Source organism: Moschus berezovskii, chromosome X, assembly GCF_049115385.1.
Source record: "Moschus berezovskii isolate FMDL1 chromosome X, NW_MosBer_1.0, whole genome shotgun sequence".
NCBI lineage: Eukaryota > Metazoa > Chordata > Mammalia > Artiodactyla > Moschidae > Moschus > Moschus berezovskii.
This window is the reverse complement of record NC_142488.1, coordinates 56,055,070-56,076,719: the sequence shown is the minus strand read 5'-3', so window position 1 is coordinate 56,076,719 and position 21,650 is coordinate 56,055,070. Positions and strand designations below refer to the sequence as shown.

Below are 21,650 nucleotides of genomic sequence, written 5' to 3'. Positions count from 1 at the left end.
ATGTGGCACACATGGGTTTATTTGCTCTGCAACACGTGGGATCTTCTCAGATCAGGGATGGAACCAGTCACTCCTGAATTGCCAGGCATATTCTTTACCACTGAGCCACCAGGGAAGCCCTTAAATACTGTATTCTTAAAGTAAGCCAGAGAAAAATATGTTATTAAGAAAATTCATAAGGAGACACACCTAGGATGGCAGCAGGAGAGATGGTGAAATTTGCAGCCTTCCCCTCTGGGCTCTTGTCCTCGGTCCCCTGTCCCCTCAACCCTTCAGGCGGCCTGCCCATGTCCTGGCAGAGGTCCAAATGGTAGACGTCTACCCCACCGTATACAACACAGTCCGTGTTGACAAGCTTCAGATGCTTCAGAGGCTGCCTAGCAGCCAGAGAAGGGAGGAGCCGGCCGAGCTAACGGGCTAGTTGGCCAGCAGGGGACAGGGGTGGGGGGTTAAGGTGGGGACACCGCTTGTCATCACCTCCCATTGCAGCCACCTAGATGAGGTTGAGTATCCAGGTGGACTGGAGTGGCGCCAGCACGGATGCCAGCGGCTCCATACACTTCAATGAGGAGAGCATCGAGGGCGCGCAGCTGCCGTGGGCCGCCTCCGCAGCTGATCACCTGAACGTGGTGCGGGGCCTGCTGCGCTTGGGGGCCTTGGTGAGCCCGCAAGAATCACAGCCAGAATGGCTTCACTCCTGCGTATGGCAGTGAACACAGAACAGAAATGAAGGCCACTTCTAGGTGGGCAGATTCCCTTCCCTCCAAGTGGTCAAGGTACCCTCGACTGTGGGGCTGACCCAGACAGCCGGGACTTTGATAACAACACGCCAGTGCACATCACAAAGCAGAACAACTGCCTGGGGATCACGAATGCCCTGATAGAGGCGGGGGCCCACATGGAAGCCATCAGAGCTTTCAAGAAGACAGTCTACGAGCTGCTGCATGAGAAGCTGCTGGCCAAGAGCACCATTCAGCCCTTCACCTATGTGACCCTCTAGTGCATTGCGACTTGCACCCTGGACAAGAATAAGATCCCATATAAGGGCTTCACTCCCTAAGAGCTGGGAGCTTTCATCCAGCTGCACGGAAACGGAAAAGGGTGGGAGAGGGAAGCCCAGGATGGGCGGGGCCCACACCTGTCCCCACCCTCTCTGGGGAACACTTGTGGTGTCTGGAAACCAGGAAAGAGCTCATGGGCCTCCATGGCGCCCTCCCCGCATCAGGGAGAGGGGACAAGAATCGATGAGCTGTTGGTGGTAGAAGCTTCCAGACCACGTGCTCAGAGAACTGACTTTCTATAAGAGTCCCTGCACTCATCCTCCACAAGAAGATGCTCAACCTCCCACATGTCCCATCTGCCTGAGTTTCAGAGAATCTTGCCTCTGACCTGGGGCAGAGAGATTGAAGCCATCGTCTTCCTCCCCTACTAGAAACACATGTAGAAGCTGAGAGTTGGGTTCAGCCTCTACCTCTGACGTGTCAGACAGGATAGACCCAGCCACCCAGGGCAGTGTTAGAACTGGGGCCCCTGAGAGGGCAAAGTGGGATAATCCACCTTTCCAGCACATTCTCACCTGCTCCTTCTTCTCTGCTGTGGGTCCAACTCTCTGCGCCCAAGCCACCAGCCCCTTGGGTAGCTTTTGTGATTTGGTGTTCTGTTTATTTACCTGGGGGAGGGGAGTTAGTGCTTTCCAGGTGGCTCTGTGGTAAAGAATCCACCTTCAGTGCAAGAGACACAGGACATGCAGGTTCGATCCCAGTCTTGGGAAGTTCCCCTGGAGAAGGGAATGGCCATTCACTCCAGTATTCTTGCCTGGAGGATACCAAGGAGAGAGGAGCTTGGTGGGCTACAGTCCATGGTGTCGCAAAGAGTTAGATGCGACTGTGCACTCTCAGGCACGGGCAGCTTACAGCTGTGGTGCAGGAGGTTTTGCTGCCCTACACTTTTTTAAAAAAAGATTTTGCTGTAAGGCTCCCTAAGTTCATTTCACGCAACAAGGGGTTTATCTTGCCTGAGACAGCCTCGGCCAGCAAGAGTGAGCTATATTTTGTGACAAGTTCATGAGGTAACTGTCCCACAAATGAGGGTGACCATACATTTCTGAACAGTTCACCCTTTTGCCTTTTATTTGGGCAGCCTTACTTCCCATTCTCACTAGAAAGAGAAGTCGTTTTCCAAAGGAGGAGCAGGCCAAATACCAAAGGAGCTGGGCTTGCCAGCCATTTCTGACTCAACAAGAGCTATTCATAGCTTGGTTGCTTTGGAGTTTGATTTTCACAATTTCTGAGTTCAAACTGCAGGTCACCTCTGCCTCACAAATCACGCAAGTGGTCACAGGTGTGTGGTTAACAACCCAAGTGTCTGTAGCCGTTTTTTAGATGCTTGGAAACCAGGATCCAGGTGACCCTGAGATAATTCCAAGTATTGACACACCATTAACCCACTGAGCCAGATAGATAAGATGGAGGATGTCTGGAACAGGTTGTCAAATACAGTGGTACAAAATCATGGTCTCCCATCACTGGGGGTGGGGAGGGCGATCAAGTGCTCCTTCTAGAGAACCCGCCCCTGAGAGACTGTCTGGTGTGTGTGGGGGGTATCCTCCGTGTGCCCTGGCCGCCAGCAGGAGAGTGGTTTTGGCCTGTTGGGAAAGCAGTGAGGAACAGAAAGGGACTGGAGCCACTACAGCTCAAGAAAGAGGCCATTCCCACCCTGTGCTTCTCCTGCAGCCTTGTCTCAGGGCAGCTACCCAGAAGACTCCAGAAGCCACAGTGGGTTCCTAGATGTTCTGTCCCTCCAAGGGAACTAAGTCTCATTAAGATTTGCAGTGTTATTAGAGTCTTTATTTACAAGACCAGGTGTTGCCTTCTGTCAAGGCAGGGAACGCCATCACTGTCCCTCCAGAAGCCTGGAGTAAAGAAATAAGGTAGTGTCCCCCCAAAAAATATCCATAAGGAAGAGAAAATACATTCACAGTACCGAATGATACTGTAAGTTTATGTCATCTCTTGTCAAGAGGAATTATCTCTCAGTACCTTTATCCATATTGGTTTCTTTTTAATTTATTTATTTTAATTGGAGGCTAATTACTTTATATTATTGTATTGGTTTTGCCATACATTGACATGAATCCGCCCCGGGTGTACATGTGTTCCCCATCTTGAACCCCCCTCCCACCTCCCTCCCCATCCCATCCCTCTGGGTCATCCCAGTACACCAGCCCCGAGTATCCTGTATCATGCATCGAACCTGGACTGGCGATTTGTTTCACATATGATAACATACATGTTTCAATGCCATTCTTCCAAATCATCCCACCCTCGCCCTCTCCCACAGATTCCAAAAGACTGTTCTATACATCTGTGTCTCTTTTGCTGTCTCGTATAGGGTTATCGTTATCATCTTTCTAAATTCCATATATATGCGTTAGTATACTGTATTGGTGTTTTTCTGTCTGGCTTACTTCACTCTGTATAATAGGCTCCCGTTTCATCCACCTCATTAGAACTGATTCAAATGTATTCTTTTTAAATTGCTGAGTAATACTCCATTGTGTATATGTACCACAGCTTTCTTATCCATTCGTCTGCAGGTGGACATCTAGGTTGCTTTCATGTCCTGGCTATTATAAACAGTGCTGCGATGAACATTGGAGTACATGTGTCTCTTTCCATTCTGGTTTCTTCGGTGTGCATGCCCAGGAGTGCGATTGCTGGGTTGTATGGCAGTTCTATTTCCAGTTTTTTAAGGAATCTCCACACTGTTCTCCATAGTGGCTGTACTAGTTTGCATTCCTACCAACAGTGTAAGAGGGTTCCCTTTTCTCCACACCCTCTCCAGCATTTATTGCTTGTAGACTTTTGGATAGCAGCCATTCTGACTGGCGTGAATTGGTACCTCATTGTGGTGTTGATTTGCATTTCTCTGATTATGAGTGACGCTGAGCATCTTTTCATGTGTTTGTTAGCCATCTGCATGTCTTCTTTGGAGAAATGTCTGTTTAGTTCTTTGACCCATTTTTTGATTGGGTCATTTATTTCTCTGGAATTGAGCTACAGGAGTTGCTTGTGTATTTTTGAGATTAATCCTTTGTGAATTGCTTCATTTGCTGTTATCATATTGTTTTATATGATACAGAACACTATAGATGTTTCACATTTTATCAACACTGGATATCAAAAGTGAAATGAGGAGAACAAGATGGCAGAGGAGTGGGTGGACGTGGAGATCTCTCTCCATGGATATATCAGGAATACACCTTCAGACACAGTAGTGCATGCAGAACACCAGCTGAGAGTGGACAGGAGTACCTGACCAGCAGGAAAGAATACAGAGAACCACGCAAAACTCGGTAGGATGAAGGAACTTGGGGGAGAAACAGAAGTGTTAGTAGGACTGGACCTGCCCTCAGCGGGTAGGGGAACTGAAGCAGGGGTCCAGTCCCCACGTTGGGGCAACTGTCTGAGTCAGAGGAGAAACCTTTAAGGCTGAAGTGAAACGGCTGATCTGTGGCAGCCTAAATGGAATGAGAATTATACAGTCCTTGCCACAGCCATACACACCCCGGACAGGGATGCAGGTCCCCTGGAAGGTGCTTGGCTGGGAGCTGGTGTTTAGGGATTGTGGAGCAATCCAAGGGCGAGGGCCGCTGTTGACCACAGAGAGACAGATCGAGGGGATGTGAAGGAGGAGATTGTGGTGGGAAATGCCTGTGGAGGAAAGCTGGGCAGCCTTGGAAGCAAGGCAATACTGCTGAGTCACGCATAGGGAGTAGAGCCACCACCATGGCCTCTCTCTCCCGACTCGCCAGCACCAGCAGCTGAACAATAGAGAGGCTGGCACATCAAATACCTAACACACTGGACGACAGAGTGGGACCCCAACCAGGGTTCCCCTTTAAGTGCCTGACAGACCGATCTACAGAGTAGAACCCTAGCCGAGGGGCCCCTCTATGTGCCTGATGTGCCAAACAACAGAGAAGGACCCCAGGCAAGGGAGCACTCTACGTGCCTGAACTGGCAGAACTACAGAGAAAGACTGGCCAAAGAGGCCTTCTGGTCACCAGCTACAAGAGGCTCGAAAAAAGACTCTGATAGGGCCATAACTCCTGGGGGCAGAGGCAGTCCGTGTCCCTCCACGCTTTGCACCGCCAGGGTACCCGCAAGCCAAGCAGCTGTGCCATATTCATGCTCAATGCTCACAAAGGCAGAACTGCCACAGGCAGAAAAAAAAATCTTGCATCTATGCACGCAGGGTTGCTTCAGTCATGTCCAACTCTTTGAGGCCCTGTAGACTGTGGCTGCCAGGCTTCTCTGTCAGGGGGTTCTCCAGGCAAGAATGCTGGAGCGTATTGGCCAACACTGGTTTCCATAGCCTTCTAGAGCACTATATTTGCTGCTGCCCTAGCTGCCAACTCCCCTGAGTACCTGGTGCTGCCAGAACCTCTGTGACTCAAGCAGCTGCACCACCTCCACATCTGGCCCTCACAGGGGCAAACCCAAATCCTCCAGGGCAGCCTCAGGAGCAGACCCCAGTAGGTGACCCACATGCAGAGGTGGAAATAAAACCACAATTGAAACTCAGGGGCAGTGCGGCTAAGGAAGAAGACTCAAAACCTTCCCACAAGCTGTACAAGCTGCAGATTAAATCCACATGAGCAACCAGGCAGACTCTGTGTCTGTGAAATATAGAAAAGGACATTGAGAGCTCCCACAAAAGAAAACACACTAGTTGTAGTAGCTGTGGACGCTGGAGACAAGAACACACAGTAGTAGGGCCAGTCTAGAATATGAGCTGCCCCCACAGCAGGTCCAGAGATCAGCACAGAGTGGGAGGGCACCCTAGGGAGATAAGGTGGACTGTGACTCCCAACAAGGGAAAGGACTCTGACAACAGTGACTCAAGAAAAATATTTATTATTCTTATCTTTAGACTTGTTCTATATATGCTTTTGGATTCCTTTTGTTTGTTTGTTTTCCTTCTCCCCCCTCCCCCATTGTAGTTGTCAACTTTATTGGCACTATGAAACCTAATTAAGCCTTTGAGTTTTCTTCCCCCCTCAATCACAATTTAATTGTTGTTATAAACCTCTGCCTCTATGTTGGACTTTTGCCGTTCTGTGGAGTGGGAAAACAGATCAGCAAACTTGCTTAAGATCACACAGCTCACATGTGGAAGCACGGAGATTCAGACAATTTGTATCAGATAACAGAGCTCACATATGGAAACACAGAGAGGACACGCAACTTGCTTAAAATCACACAGCTCAGCAGTGACAGCACAGAAAGCTCAGGCAACTTGCTAAGGTCACAGAGCTCAGAAGTGGAAGCACAGAGAGTTAAGCTATTGCCTAAATACTCACCGCTCACAAGTGGAAGAATGGACGGGTTAGGCAACTTGCCTGATGTCACACAGCTCAGATATGGAAGAACAGACACGTTATGCAACCAGCCTAAGATCACATAGCTTCTAAGTGGAAGCAGAGAGAGTTTGGCAACTTCCTAACATCGCACAGATCTAGTGAAAGCACAGATATCAGGAAAATTGCCTAAGATTATGGAGCTCAGAATGGAAACAGTGAGCTCAGGCAAGTCGCCTAAGATCACACAACCCTGAAGTGGAAGCACCCAGAGGTCAGCCAACGTGCCTAAGATCACACAGCTCAAATACAGAAACAAAACAAAGTCAGTCAACTTGCGTACGATCACACAGCTCAGAGTGGAAGCACAGAGAGTTTAGGCAACTTGCCTCAGACCACACTACTCAGAAGTGGAAGTACCGAGTAGTCAGGGAAGTGGCCGCGCATCACACAGCATAAAAATGGAAGCACAGAGAGGTCAGGAAACATGTCTAAGATCACACAGCTCAGAAGTGGAAGCACAGAGAGGTCAGGCAACTTGTGTAAGATCACACAGTTCATAAATGGAAGCACAGACAGGTCAGGTAACATGCCAAAGATCACACAACTCATGTGGAAGTATGGAGACATTAGGCATCTTACATAGTATCAACCAGCTCAGACTTGGAAGAACAGGGTGTTTAGCCATCTTGGCTAACATCGCATCTCCTATGGCTCAGCTGGTAATGAATTTGCCTGCAATGTGGGAGACCCGGGTTCGATCCCTGGGTTGGGAAATCGCCTGGAGAAGGAAATGGCAATCCACTCCAGTACTATTGCCTGGAAAATCCCATGGACAAAGGGGGCTGGTAGGTTACAGTCCATGGGGTCGAAAAGAATCAGACACGACTGAGCGACTTCACTTTCACTTTCAGAAGTGGAAGCACAGAGAGGTTAGGCAACTTGCCTAAGATCACACAGCTCTCAAGTAGAGGCACAGATAGGTCAGACAACTTGCTGAAGATCACACAGATCATAAGTGGAAGCATCTAGATGTCTGGGAACTTGCCAAAACTCACTCAGGTCAGATGTGGAAGCACAGAGAGGTCAGGCAACTTGTGTAAGATCACACAGTTCATAAATGGAAGCACAGACAGGTCAGGTAACATGCCAAAGATCACACAACTCATGTGGAAGTATGGAGACATTAGGCATCTTACATAGTATCAACCAGCTCAGACTTGGAAGAACAGGGTGTTTAGCCATCTTGGCTAACATCGCATCTCCTATGGCTCAGCTGGTAATGAATTTGCCTGCAATGTGGGAGACCCGGGTTCGATCCCTGGGTTGGGAAATCGCCTGGAGAAGGAAATGGCAATCCACTCCAGTACTATTGCCTGGAAAATCCCATGGACAAAGGGGGCTGGTAGGTTACAGTCCATGGGGTCGAAAAGAATCAGACACGACTGAGCGACTTCACTTTCACTTTCAGAAGTGGAAGCACAGAGAGGTTAGGCAACTTGCCTAAGATCACACAGCTCTCAAGTAGAGGCACAGATAGGTCAGACAACTTGCTGAAGATCACACAGATCGTAAGTGGAAGCATCTAGATGTCTGGGAACTTGCCAAAACTCACTCAGGTCAGATGTGGAAGCACAGAGATGTTCAGCAACTTGCCTAAGATGACAGAGCTGAGAAGTGGAAGCACAGAGAAGTTAGGCAAGTTGCCTAAGAACACACAGCTCCTAGGTGGAAAAACAGAGAGTTCTGCGACTTGGCTATGATCACAGAGAGCAGAAGTGGGAGCACAGAGATCAGACAAACTTCCGAAGATCACCCAACTCAAAAGTGGAAGCACTGCAAAGTCAGGCAACTTGTCTAAGATCACAGAGCTCATGTATGGAAGCACAGAGACGTTGCTCAACTTATCTAAAATCACACAGTACAGATGTGGAAACACATAGAGCTCGGACAAGTTGAATAAGGTCACACAGCTCAGAATTAGAAGCAGTGACAGCTTAGGCCACTTGCCTAAGGTCACTCAGCTCAGAGGTAGAAGCACAGAGAAGTTAGACAACTTGCCTAATGTCACACAGGTAAGAAGTGAAGTATAGAGAGATCAGGCAGCCTGCCTAAGATCACAGAGATCAGAAGTGGAAGCAAAGAGGGTTCTGGCAACTTGCCTGAACTCACACAGTTCAGAAGTGGCAGCAAAGAGAGGTCTAGAATTTTACCTAAAATCACTCAGCCCAAATGTGGAAGCTCAGTGAGGTATTTTCAACTTGATTAAGATGACAGAGCTCTTAATGATATGAGGGAGAAGGTTCTATTCATGAAATGGAAGGGCAGAGAGGTTAGGCAAGGTGCCTAAACTCACACAGCTCAAATGTGCAAAAAGAAAGAGTTCCTGCAAATTGCCTATGATCACACAGATCAGAAGTGGAAGCATGGAGCGGTCAGGCAACATGCCTAAGATCACACAGCTGCCAGGTAGAAGCACAGAGACGTTAGGTAAGTTGCCTAAGATCACACAACTCCTAGGTGGAAGCACAGAGATATAAGACAACTTCCACAGTATCACACAGCTCAGAAGTGGAAGAGCACGGAGGTCAGCCAACTTGGCTAATATCATCCACTCAGATGTGGAAGCACATAAAGATAGGCAAGTGTACTAAGATCAAAAACCTTGAAAGAGGAGGCACAGAGAGATCAGGCAAGTTGGGTATAATCACAGAGGTCAGAAGTGGAAATACAGAGAGGACAGGCAGCTTGTCTAATATCACACAGCTCCCAATGGAAGCAAAAAGAGGTCAGCAAACTTGCCTAAAATCACACAGCTTTTAAGTGGAAGCACAGAGAGCTTAGGCAACTTGCCTAAGATCACACAGCTCACATGTGGAAACTCGGAGAATTAGACAATTTGTATCAGATAACACAGCTCACATATGGAAGCACAGAGAGTCAGACAATTTTAATCAGATAACATAGCTCATATATGACAGCACAGAAAGGTCAGGCAACTCGCTAAGGTAACAGAGCTCAGAAGTGGAAGCACAGAGATTTAAGCTATTACCTAAATACTCACAGCTCACAAGTGGAAGAATGGATGGGTTAGGCAACTTGCCTAATATCACACAGCTCAGATATAGAAGAATAGACAGGTTATGCAACCAGCCTAAGGTCACAGAGCTCATAAGTGGAAGCACAAGTAAATTGGCAACTTACCTAATATCACACAGATCTAGTGAAAGCACACAGATTTCAGGAAACTTGCCTAAGATTACACAGCTCAGAATGGAAACAGTGAGGTCAAGCAAGTTGCCTAGGATCACACAATTCTGAAGTGGAAGCACCCAGAGGTCAGCCAACGTGCCTAAGATCACACAGCTCAAATATAGAAACAGGGTGAAATCAGTCAACTTGCGTAAGATCACACAGCTCAGAGTGGAAGCACAGAGAGTTTAGGCAACTTGCCTAAGACCACACAACTCAGAAGTGGAAGCCCAGAGAAGTGAGGGAAGTTGCCTCACATCACACAGCTCAAAAGTGGAAGCACAGAGAGGTCAGGAAACATGTCTAAGATCACACAGCTCAGAAGTGGAAGTACATAGAGGTCAGAAGAACTGCCTAAGATCACACAGCTCTTAAGTGGAAGAAGAGAAGGGTCAGGCAAATTGCCTAAGATGACACAGCTCAGAAGTGGAAGCATAGGAAAGTCAGGGAATTTGCCTAAGATCACACAGGTCAGAAGTGGAAGCACAGAGGTCAGGAACTTACCTAGGAACACATAGCATAGCTATGGAAAAACTGAGTGGTCAGGATCTTGTCTCAGATGAAACAGATCAGGTTGAAAACTTGCCTCAGATGACAGAGCTCAGAAGTGGAAGCACAGAGTGGTTAGACAAGTTGCCTAAGTTCATACAGCTCCTAAGTCAAAAAACAGAGAGGTTCCTCAAGTTGTCTATGATTACACAGGTCAGAAGTGGAAGCACAGAGAGGTCAGGCAACTTGTGTAAGGTCACACAGTTCATAAATGGAAGCACAGACAGGTCAGTATCATGCCTAAGATCACACAACTCAGATGGATGTATGGAGACATTAGGCATCTTACATAGTATCAACCAGCTCAGACTTGGAAGCACAAGGTGTTTAGGCATCCTGGCTAATATCCCATCTCCTGTGGCTCATCTGGTAAAGACTTTGCCCGCAGTTTGGGAGACCCAGGTTCGATCCCTGGGTTGCGAAATCCCCTGGAGAAGGAAATGGCAATCCACTCCAGTACTATTGCCTGGAAAATCCCATGGACAAAAGAGGCTGGTAGGCTACAGTCCATGGGGTCGCAAAGAATCAGACACGACTGAGCGACTTCACTTTCACTTTTACTTTCAGAAGTGGAAGCACAGAGAGGTTAGGCAACTTGCCTAAGATCACACAGCTCTCAAGTAGAGGCACAGATAGGTCAGACAACTTGCTGAAGATCACACAGATCGTAAGTGGAAGCATCTAGATGTCTGGGAACTTGCCAAAAATCCCTCAGGTCAGATCTGGAAACACAGAGATGTTAAGCAACTTGCCTAAGGTGACAGAGTTCAGAAGCGGAAGCACAGAGAAGTTAGGCAAGTTCCCTAAGATTGCACAGCTCAGATGTGAAAAAACACAGAGGGTCCTACAAATTGCCTATGATCACTCAGATCCGAAGTGGAAACATAGAGAAGTCTGGCAACTTGCCTATGGTCACACCACTCAGAAGTGAAAGCACAGAGATTTCAGGCAACTTTCCTAAGTTCACACAGCTCAGACATGGAACCACAGAGAGGTTAGGCAACCTGCCTAAGATGACAGAGTTCAGAAGGAGAAGTATGGAAGGTTAGGCAACTTTCCTAAGATGACAGAGCTCAGAAGTGGAAGCACAGAGAGGTAAGGCAAGTTCCCTAAGATCACACAGCTCACATATGGAACACAGAGATGTTACGCAGCTTGCCTATGTTGACAGAGCTGAGACGTGGAAGCACAGAGAGGTTAAGTGAGTTGCCTTAGAACACACAGCTCCTAGGTGGAAAAACAGAGAGTTCTGCGACTTGGCTATGATCACAGAGAGCAGAGGTGGAAGCACAGAGATCAGGAAAATGTCCAAAGATCACCCAGCTCAAAGGTGGAAGCACTGCAATGTCAGGCAACTTGTCTGAGATCACAGAGCTCATGTATGGAAGCACGGAGACGTTGTGCAACTTGTCTAAAATCAAACAGTACAGATGTGGAAACACATAGAGCTCAGGCAAGTTAAATAAGGTCACACAGCTCAGAATTAGAAGCAGTGACAGCTTAGGCCACTTGCCTAAGGTCACTCAGCTCAGAGGTAGAAGCACAGAGAAGTTAGACAACTTGCCTAATGTCACACAGGTAAGAAGTGAAGCAAGGAGAGATCAGGCAGCCTGCCTCAGACCACAGAGCTCAGACGTGGAAGCAAAGAGGGTTTAGGCAACTTGCCTGAACTCTCACAGCTCAGAAGTGGCAGTAGAGAAAGGTCCAGAATCTTGCCTAAAATCACACAGCCCAAATATGGAAGCTCAGTGAGGTTTTTCCAACTTGCTTAAGATGACAAAGCTCTTAAGGACATGAGGGAGAAGGTTCCATTCATGGAATGGAAGGACAGAGAGGTTAGGCAAGGTGAGTCAGATCGCACAGCTCAAATGTGCAAAAAGAAAGAGTTCCTGCAAATTGCCTAGGATCATGCAGATCATAAGTGGAAGCATAGAGAGGTCAGGCAAAATGCCCAAGATCACACAGCTGCCAGGTAGAAGCACAGAGAGGTTAGGTAAGTTGCCTAAGATCACACAACTCCTAGGTGGAAGCACAGAAATTAGACAACTTCCACAGGATCACACAGCTCCGAAGTGGAAGAGCAAGGAGCTCAGGCAACTTGGCTCATATCATCCACTCAGAAGTGGAAGCACATAGAGGTAGGCAAGTGTACTAAGATCAAAAAGCTTGAAAGAGGAAGCACAGAGATATCAGGGAAGTTGGGTGTAATCACACAGGTCAGAAGTGGAAACACAGAGAAGTTAAGGAAGTTGCCTTGCATCATACAGCTCAAAAATGGAAGCACAGAGAGGTCAATAAACATGTCTAAGATCACACAGCACAGAAGTGGAAGCACAGAGAGGTCAGAAGAGCTGCCTAAGATCACACAGCTCTTAAGTTGAAGAAGAGAAGGGTCAGGCAAATTGCATAAGGTGACACAGCTCAGAAGTGGAAGCACAGAGAGGTAAGGCAAGTTGCCTAAGATCACACAGCTCACATATGGAACACAGAGATGTTACGCAGTTTGCCTATGTTGACAGAACTGAGAAGTGGAAGCACAGAGATGTAAGCGAGTTGCCTAAGAACACACAGCTCCTAGGTGGAAAAACAGAGTTCTGCAACTTGGCTATGATCACAGAGAGCAGAAGTGGAAGCACAGAGATCAGACAAACGTCCTAAGACCACCCAGCTCAAAGGTAGAAACACCCAAGATCAGGCAACTTGTCTAAGATCACAGAGCTCATGTACGGAAGCACAGAGACGTTGCTCAACTTGTCTAAAATCACACAGTACAGATGTGGAAGCACGCAGACCTCAGGCAAGTTAAATAAGATCACACAGCTCAGAATTAGAAGCAGTGACAGCTTAGGCCACTTGCCTAAGGTCACTCAGCTCAGAGGTAGAAGCACAGAGAAGTTAGACAACTTGCCTAACGTCACACAGGTAAGAAGTGAAGCAAGGAGAGATCAGGCAGCCTGCCTAAGATCACAGAGATCAGACGTGGAAGCAAAGAGGGTTTAGTCAACTTACCTGAACTCACACAACTCAGAAGTGGCAGCAGAGAGAGGTCCAGAATATTGCCTCAAATCACACAACCCAAATGTGTAAGCTCAGTGAGTTTTTTTGACTTGCTTAAGATGACAGAGTTCTTAAGGACATGAGGGAGAAAGTTTCGTTCATGGAATGGAAAGACAGAGAGTTTAGGCAAGTTGCCTAAGATCACACAACTCTGAAGTGGAAGCACCCAGAGGTCAGCCAACTTGCCTAAGATCACACAGCTCAAATAACAAACAGAGAAATCAGTCAACTTGTGTAAGATCACACAGCTCAGAGTGGAAGCACAGAGAGTTTAGGCAACTTGCCTAAGACCACACAACTCAGAAGTGGAAGCACAGAGAAGTCACGGAAGTTACCTTGCATCACACAACTCAAAAATGGAAGCACAGAGAGGTCAGAAGACCTGCCTAAGATCAGAGAGCTCTTAAGTGGAAGAAGAGAAGGGTCAGGCAAATTGCCTAAGGTGACACAGCTCAGAAGTGAATGCACAGAGAAGTCAGTCAACTTACCTAAGATCACACAGCTCAAATGTAGGAGCACAGAGAGGTCAGGTCACTTGCCTGACATCACACAGCTCAGAAGTGGAAGCACAGAGAGGTTAGCCAACTTGCCTAAGTTCATACAGCTCATATATGGAAGCAGAGAGTGATTAGAAAAGTTGTCCCACATGGATGCAATCTCAAAAATGAGAGAGTGATCTTTGCTCATTTTCAGGCAAACCACTCAATATTACAGTAATCCACAGCTATGCCCCAACCACTAATGCCGAAGGAGCTGAAGTTGAATGATATGATGACCTACAAGCCCCTCTGGAACTAACTCCAAAATGACGTCCTTTTCATCATAGTGGACTGGAATGCAAAACCAGGAAGTCAAGAGTTACCTGAGTAACAGGCAAGGTTGGCCTTGTAGTACAAAATGAAGCAGGGCAATGGCTAACAGAGTTTTGCCAAGAGAATGCACTGGTCATAGCAAACGCCCTCCTCCAACAGCACAAGAGATGACTCTACATATGGACATTACCAAATGGTCAATAGTGAAATCAGATTGATTATATTCTTTGCAGCCAAAGATGGAGAGGCTCTATACGATCAGCAGAAATAAGACCAGGAGCTGACTGTAGCTTAGACCATGATCCTCATTGCCAAAATCAGACATAAATTGAAGAAAGTAGGGAAAACCACTAGACCATTCAGGTGTGAGCTAAATCAAATCCTTTATGATTATACAGTTCAGTTCAGTTCAGTTCAGTCGCTCAGATGTGTCCGACTCTCCGCGACCCCATGAATCACAGCACGCCAGGCCTCCCTGTCCATCACCAACTCCCGGAATACACTCAAACTCATGTCCACAGAGTCGGTGATGCCATCCAGCCATCTCATTCTTGGTCGTCCCCTTCTCCTCCCGCCCCCAACCCTTCCCAGCATCAGAGTCTTTTCCAGTGAGTCAACTCGTCGCATGAAGTGGTCAAAGTATTGCAGTTTCAGCTTTAGCATCAGTCCTTCCAATGAACACCCAGGATCGATCTCCCTTAGAATGGACTGGTTGGACTCCTTGCGGTACAAGGGACTCTCAAGAGTCTTCTCCAACACCACAGTTCAAAAGCATCAATTCTTCAGCGATCAGCTTTCTTCACAGTCCAACTCTCACATCCATACATGACCACGGGAAAAACAATAGCCTTGACTAGACGGACCTTTGTTGGCAAAGTAATGTCTCTGCTTTTTAATATATTATCAAGGTTGATAATAACTTTCCTTCCAAGGAGTAAGCGTCTTTTAATTTCATGGCTGCAATCAGAATCTGCAGTGATTTTGGAGCCCAAAAAAACAAAGTCTGACACTGTTTCCACTGTTTTTCCATCTATTTCCTATGAAGTGATGGGACCAGATGCCAATATCTTTGTTTTCTGAATGTTGAGCTTCAAGGCAACCTTTTCACTCTCCTCTTTTACTTTCATCAAGAGGCTTTTGAGTTCCTCTTCACTTTCTGCCATAAGGGTAGTGTCATCTTCATACCTGAGATTATTGATATTTCTCCCAGCAATCTTGATTCCAGCCTGTGCTTCTTCCAGCCCAGCGTTCCTCATGATGTACTCTGCATATAAGTTAAATAAGCAAGGAAGTGAGAAATAGATTCAAGGGATTAGATCTGATACACAGAGTGCCTGAAGATCTATGGATGGAGGATCGTGACATTGTACAGGAGGTGGCGATCAAAAACATCCCCAAGAAAAAGAAGTGCAAAAAGGCAAAATGGCTTTCTGAGGAGGCCTTATATATAACTGAGAAAAGAAGAGAAGTGAAAGGCAAAGGAGAAAAGGAACGATATACCCATTTGAATGCAGAGTTCCAAAGAACATCAAGGAGAGATAAGAAAGCCTTCCTCAGTGATCAGTGCAAAGAAATAGAGGGAAACACCTGAATGGGAAAGACTAGAGATCTCTTCAAGAAAATTAGAGATACCAAGGGACATTTCATGCAACGATGGGCACAATAAAGGACAGAAATAGTATGGACGTAACAGAAGCAGAGGATATTAAGAAGAGGTGGCAAGAATACACAGAAGAACTATACAAAAAACATCTTCATGATCCAGACAACCACGATGGTGTGACTACTCACCTAGAGCCAGACATCATGGACTGTGAGGTCATGTGGGCCTTAGGAAGTGAAATGGAGCAGAACTATGGTCCTTCCCCCCTGCCCCTCCAATATTCTCTCCCTGTCTTTTGCCTGTGGAAAACTTTAGTCTAAGAATAAGTTTAATCAGAGAAGTGAGAAATGCTGAAACAAAGGGAAACTGTCAAAGGAGACAAAATAAGAATATACTGCAAGCATAGTCAAGGACCTTTAGTTCTTTCTCAAGGGCTATAGATAATATTCTGAGCCATATCCTGTGAGCTGTCTTATAGATACTAAAACCCCAGGTGGAGAAGTTAACTACATGATAACCAGGCTGTACCCATGACTTAAGCTGCCACAATTCCAAGGACTGATCACAAAGAAATGGGAACAAATGGACCGTGGAACTGAAGCTTCAGTTCATACCAGCGGCTCAGCTGTGTCCAACTCTTTGGGACCCCATGGACTGCAGCATGCCAGGCTTCCCTGCCATCACCAACTCCTAGAGCTTGCTCAAACTCATGTCCATTGATTTGGTGATGCCATCCAAACATCTCATCCTCTGTTTTCCCCTTCTCCTCCTGATTTCAATCTTTCCCAGCATCAGGGTCTTTTCCAATGAGTCAGTTGTTTGCATCCGGCGGCCAAAGTATTGGAGTTTCAGCTTCAGCATCAGTCCTTCCAATGAATATTCAGGACTGATCTCCTTTAGAATGGGCTGATTGGATCTCCTTGCATCCAAGGGACTCTCAAGAGTCTTCTCCAACACCACAGTTCAAAAGCATCAATTCTTCGGTGCTCAGCTTTCATTATAGTCCAACTCTCACATTCATGCATGACTACTGGAAAAACCATAGCCTTGACTACACAGACGTATGTCAGCAAAGAAATGTCTCTGCTTTTTAATATGCTATCTAGGTTGGTCATCACTTTTCCTCCAAGGAGCAAGCATCTTGTTAGTTTCATGGCTGCAGTCACCATCTGCAGTGATTTGGGAGCCCAAGAAAATAAAGTCTGTCACTATTTCCATTCTTTCCCCATCCGTTTGCCATGAAGTGATGGGACTGGATGCGATGATCCTTCCTTTTTGAAAGGTGAGTATTAAGCCAGCTTTTTCACTCTCCTCTTTCACTTTCATCAAGAGGCTTTTTAGTTCTTCTTCTCTTTCCGCCATTAGGGTGATGTCATCTGCATATCTGAGGTTATTGATATTTTTCCTGGCAATCTTGATTCCAGCTTGTGCTTCATCTAACCTGGCATTTCATATGATGTCCTCTGCATATAAGTTCAATAAGCAAGGTGACAATATACATCCTTGACATTTTCCTTTCCCAATTTGGAACCAGTCCATTGTTCCATGTCCGGTTCTTACTGTTGTTTCTTGACCTGCAAACAGATTTCTCAAAAGGCAGGTCAGGTGGTCTGGTATTCCCATCTCTTTCAGAATTTTCCACAGTTTGCTGTGATGAGCATATCAGGTGGTCTGGTATTCCCATCTCTCAGAATTTTCCACAGTTTGTTGTGATCCACACAGTCAAAGGACTTCCCTGGTGGCTCAGACGGTAAAGTCTGCCTACAATGTGGGAGACCCGGGTTCAATCCCTGGGTCAGGAAGATCTCCTGGAGAAGGAAATGGCAATCCACTCCAGTATTCTTGCTTGGAAAATATCACGGATGGAGGAGCCTGGTAGTACAGTCCATGGGGTCGCAAAGAATCGGACACGATTGAGCGACTTCACTTTCTTTACACAGTCAAAGGCTTTCGCATCATCAATAAAGCAGAATAAGGCGGAGCTGCAGAGATTCACAAGTGATGAGGCCAGGTTACAAGACCTGGAACTGAAGATTAACTGTACCTAAAACAACCAAGATGATGCTCTTCACACCACTGATGACCAATTTGAAGATGACTGTTAGAGATGTGACTGTACTGTTCCTGCCTGTAACCCTCCTCCCCCAATTTGTCTATAAAAACTCTTACCCCCTGCTTGTGGGGGCAGGGCACAGTTGGCCTTTGGACAGATATCCACCATCCTCTCCCCTCCTAGTTGCCAGCATTTGAAATAAAGCAAACTTTACTTTCCACCAACCTGGCCTGTTGACTGGCTTTTGAGCAGCGAGCAGCCGGATCCCCAACACGTACCTTTCGGTAACAGATTTTGGTGGCCAGTGTGGGGCTGGCTACTGAGGCTATGGCCATCTACAGCTGGCTGTGGCTGGCTATTGCTGGCTCCTGTGCTTTCATGGCACCTGGCTCTCCTGGGTCTTCCAGGGGAGAGCTGTGGCAATGAGAGTGTATTAGCCTGCTGCTGGTGGCTCTCTCGCCCCAAGTAGGGGATTTGGGGGACGTTCTTAGCAGCTGCCGAAACCATTTGTTTTGAGGATCCTCCTTGTTTCTCCCTTGCTTGGCACTGACTGCCAACTTATGCTTTTCTTGGTGGAATGGAAACTTGCATTTGGGATGATGTGACGAGCTCCAAGACTGGGTAAGTCCACCAGTGTGCACACGGGGAACCTTCATTTGTGAGCGCTAGTGCTATTTGGGCATTCTTGCCAATTGGTTCTGATGTGCATCTGATATTGAGAACTGTTTGGGACATGAGGTGCTACTTGGGCATTTTGCCAGTTGGTTCTGACATGTGTCTGATGTTGATCGTTTGTGATCACTGACTGCTATATGGACATTTTTTCCAGTTGATTCTGACACCTGACTACCGTTGAGGACCATTTGTGAGCACTGAGTGTCTTTTGGGTATTTTGCCAATTGGTTCTGACATCTGACTACCATTGAGGACCGTTTTTTTTTGGAGGGGGCACGTGCTTCTTTGGGACTCCATACTGGTCACCCTCAGAGAGGGTTTATGATGGATCTGTCGTTTGGTATATGAGCATATATTCCATTTGTGTGATTGGTATTCTCGTTGCCTTATGTAAAATGGGAAATACAGGTTCAATTCATTAAGAAAAACTTTAGCCATAAATTTATGCCTAAAAAAGAAAGATGATTTTTTGGGGAGACAATGTATGGCTACAGTATTCTTCAGAATCTGGAGAAGATTGATTCAGATGAAAGTCTTGAAATTAAAAAAAATTGGTTCTTTTTGCATATGCGGGAAAGCTAACTTGATAAAACACTTTTTCCAGACCCTGAGAAAACAAAAATATGCCTGGGAAAAAGTTTGAGGTGGACGTATATCATGTCCTTTAAAAAAAAAAATCATGTCCTTGAAATACACACACAGTGCACTTTGCCTGGCTCTTCAGCCTTGGGTTAACTATGCAAATGAATAAAGGCTTTAAGATTGAATGTATGATTTGGATATTCTGGCTATAACCTATGAACTGATTACCTACTTTTGTATTCCTGTAAGACCAAGAGGGAAACTAGATACGTTTGGGTTTATTAAACATATGTATCGTACCACTAAAGAAAAATGATGCTATGAAAAAAATGTATGTTTTTTGAGGTTATAAAATATGTTCTTATGTTTGTCAATCAGAAAATGCTGGTGTAACATTTCAATCACTTGTTTCTTGGTCTTGTTGAAACTGTCAAGGGTTAAAAATTGTGATATATAAAAATCATAGGCGCAACATTTTGGTATATAAAACAAGTAGGATATATGTTGTTGACGAGGAGAAGGTATAAAAAATGGAGCTATTTTTGTTGAAGAAAAATGATGTTAACTTTTGTCCTACAGTTGCTTCTGGATGAAGAAATACAGGACACATTTGTTTGGATCTAGAAAGTGACAAAAGGTGTGTTAAAAATAAATTTTCAATTAAGAAAAAGTACATTGTCAAGATTAAGATTAGACTGTATTTAATTAGGTACTAACAGTAAACTGATACAAGAAAAAAGTTGGTTTTTCTCTCTCTTAAGTAAGTAAAGATCCCCTGGAACACTGACCTGATTTTGAAAACAGACTTCTAACAGAAAGTAATTGTTTTGTTTCTAATCATACTTTTGACTCCAAGGTTCAGGATGGAAAAATTGTCCAATAAAGTTGTCACAGAGTATAGTTGCTCATGATGTGCAACACTGCTGGCTGCAAGTGTACCTCTTAAAGCACATGCACAATGTTTGTGTGACAATTGGTATGAATGATAAAATGTATGACCTATAAAGCATTTCCCTATTTAACATACTTCCAAGCCTGTTCATGATATCTGGTTAGTTTTCCCCCAAGGTGGACAACTAGGCAAATATATAAATAAAAAGGAGGCCTAGCACCGAGGGACATGGATGGACCCAGAGATGGCAAATAAACCACTTTGGCAACATTGGATCAATGCTCCTTATGGAAAGAGTTGCAACTTAAAAGGGGAAAATAACGGAAAAAAAATTCACACATTGAGGTAGGGGAAAATCATTCTGGTTGATACATGATTTAATTTGAACTTCAGGCTAACCAAAATAGCCTGTTTGTGGCCTATCAAACATACATTGTACATCTGCTTTAACCATTAAGACAAAATAATACAAAGGTAGATTTCGATTATTATCCTCATTGTGATATGTCTAGTAATTTTCAAATTTTTGTCCAGGTACTATGAAAGTTTACTGCTTTCTTGCTCTGTACCCGTCCCTCCTCAAGAATGAGGAGTATCAAGGAGAAGGGGGCACTGAAACCGAGACAGAACACTATGGCCCTTGCCCCGCCCACATGTTCTCTGCCTGCCTTTTTCCCGTGGAAAACCTAGTCAAAGAATGAGTTTAATCACAGAAGTGAGAAGTGCTGAAACAAAGGGAAACAGTCAAAGGAGACTAAATAATAATAATGCAAACATTAAGCATAATCACGGACCCTTAGTTCTTTCTCAAGGGCTGTAGGTAATATTCTGAGCCATATCCTGTGAGCTGTCTTATAGATACCAAAACCCCAGGTGGAGAAGTTAACTACATGATGACCAGACTTACTCAGAACTCGAGCTGCTACAATTCTGAGAATGATCACAAAGAAATGGGAACCTGGACACTGGAACCGAAGATTAACTGTACCTGTAACAACCTTGATGATGCTGGTTGGACAACCGGTGACCAATTTGAAGATGACTGTTAGAGATGACTGTACTGTTTCTGCAGGTAACCCTCTCCCACTCACTTTGTCTATGAAAGCTCTTACCCCCGGCTTGTGGCATGGGGTGGGGGGAGGGTATTCAGCCTTTGGACAGATGTTTGCCACCCTCCCCCATAGTTGCCTGTATCTGAAATAAAGCAAACTTTCCTTTCCACCAACCTGGCCTGTTTATTGGCTTTTGAGCGGAGAGCAGCCAGACCCCCAGCATATATATTTGGTAACAGAAGCATCACTATGAACAAAGCTAGAGGAGGTAATGTCATTCCAGCAGGAAATAGAATAGGATTCTATTTCAGATCCGAAAAGTTGAGGCTGTGAAAGTGCTGCACTCAGTATGCTAGCATACTTGGAAAACTCAGAAGTGGCCACAGGACTGGAAAAGGTCAGTTTTCATTCCAGTCCCAAAGAAAGGCAATGCCAAAGAAAGTTCAAACTACCGCACAATTTCACTCATCTAACACGCTAGCAAAGTAATGCTCAAAATTCTTCAAGGTAGGCTTCAGCAGTATGTGAACTGAGAACTTCCAGATGTTCAAGCTGGATTTAGAAAATGCAGAGGAACCAGAGATCAAATTGCCAAAATCCATTAGATTATAGAAAAATCAAGAGAGTTCCAGGAAAATATCTACTTCTGCTTTACTGACTACACCATAGCCTTTGCCTGGGTGGATCACAACAAACTGTGGAACATTCTTAAGGAGATGGAAATACAGGACCTGCTCAATTTACCTGCTCATAGCTTAGAAG

The 21,650-nt window shown here is 45.6% G+C and overlaps 1 pseudogene; it reads left to right on the top strand.

Annotated features, from left to right (window-relative positions):
• The first annotated feature begins 307 nt into the window (after positions 1 to 307).
• The window catches only part of LOC129563898 (protein fem-1 homolog A-like), a 36,978-nt pseudogene continuing 15,635 nt past the window's right edge, over positions 308 to 21,650 (top strand).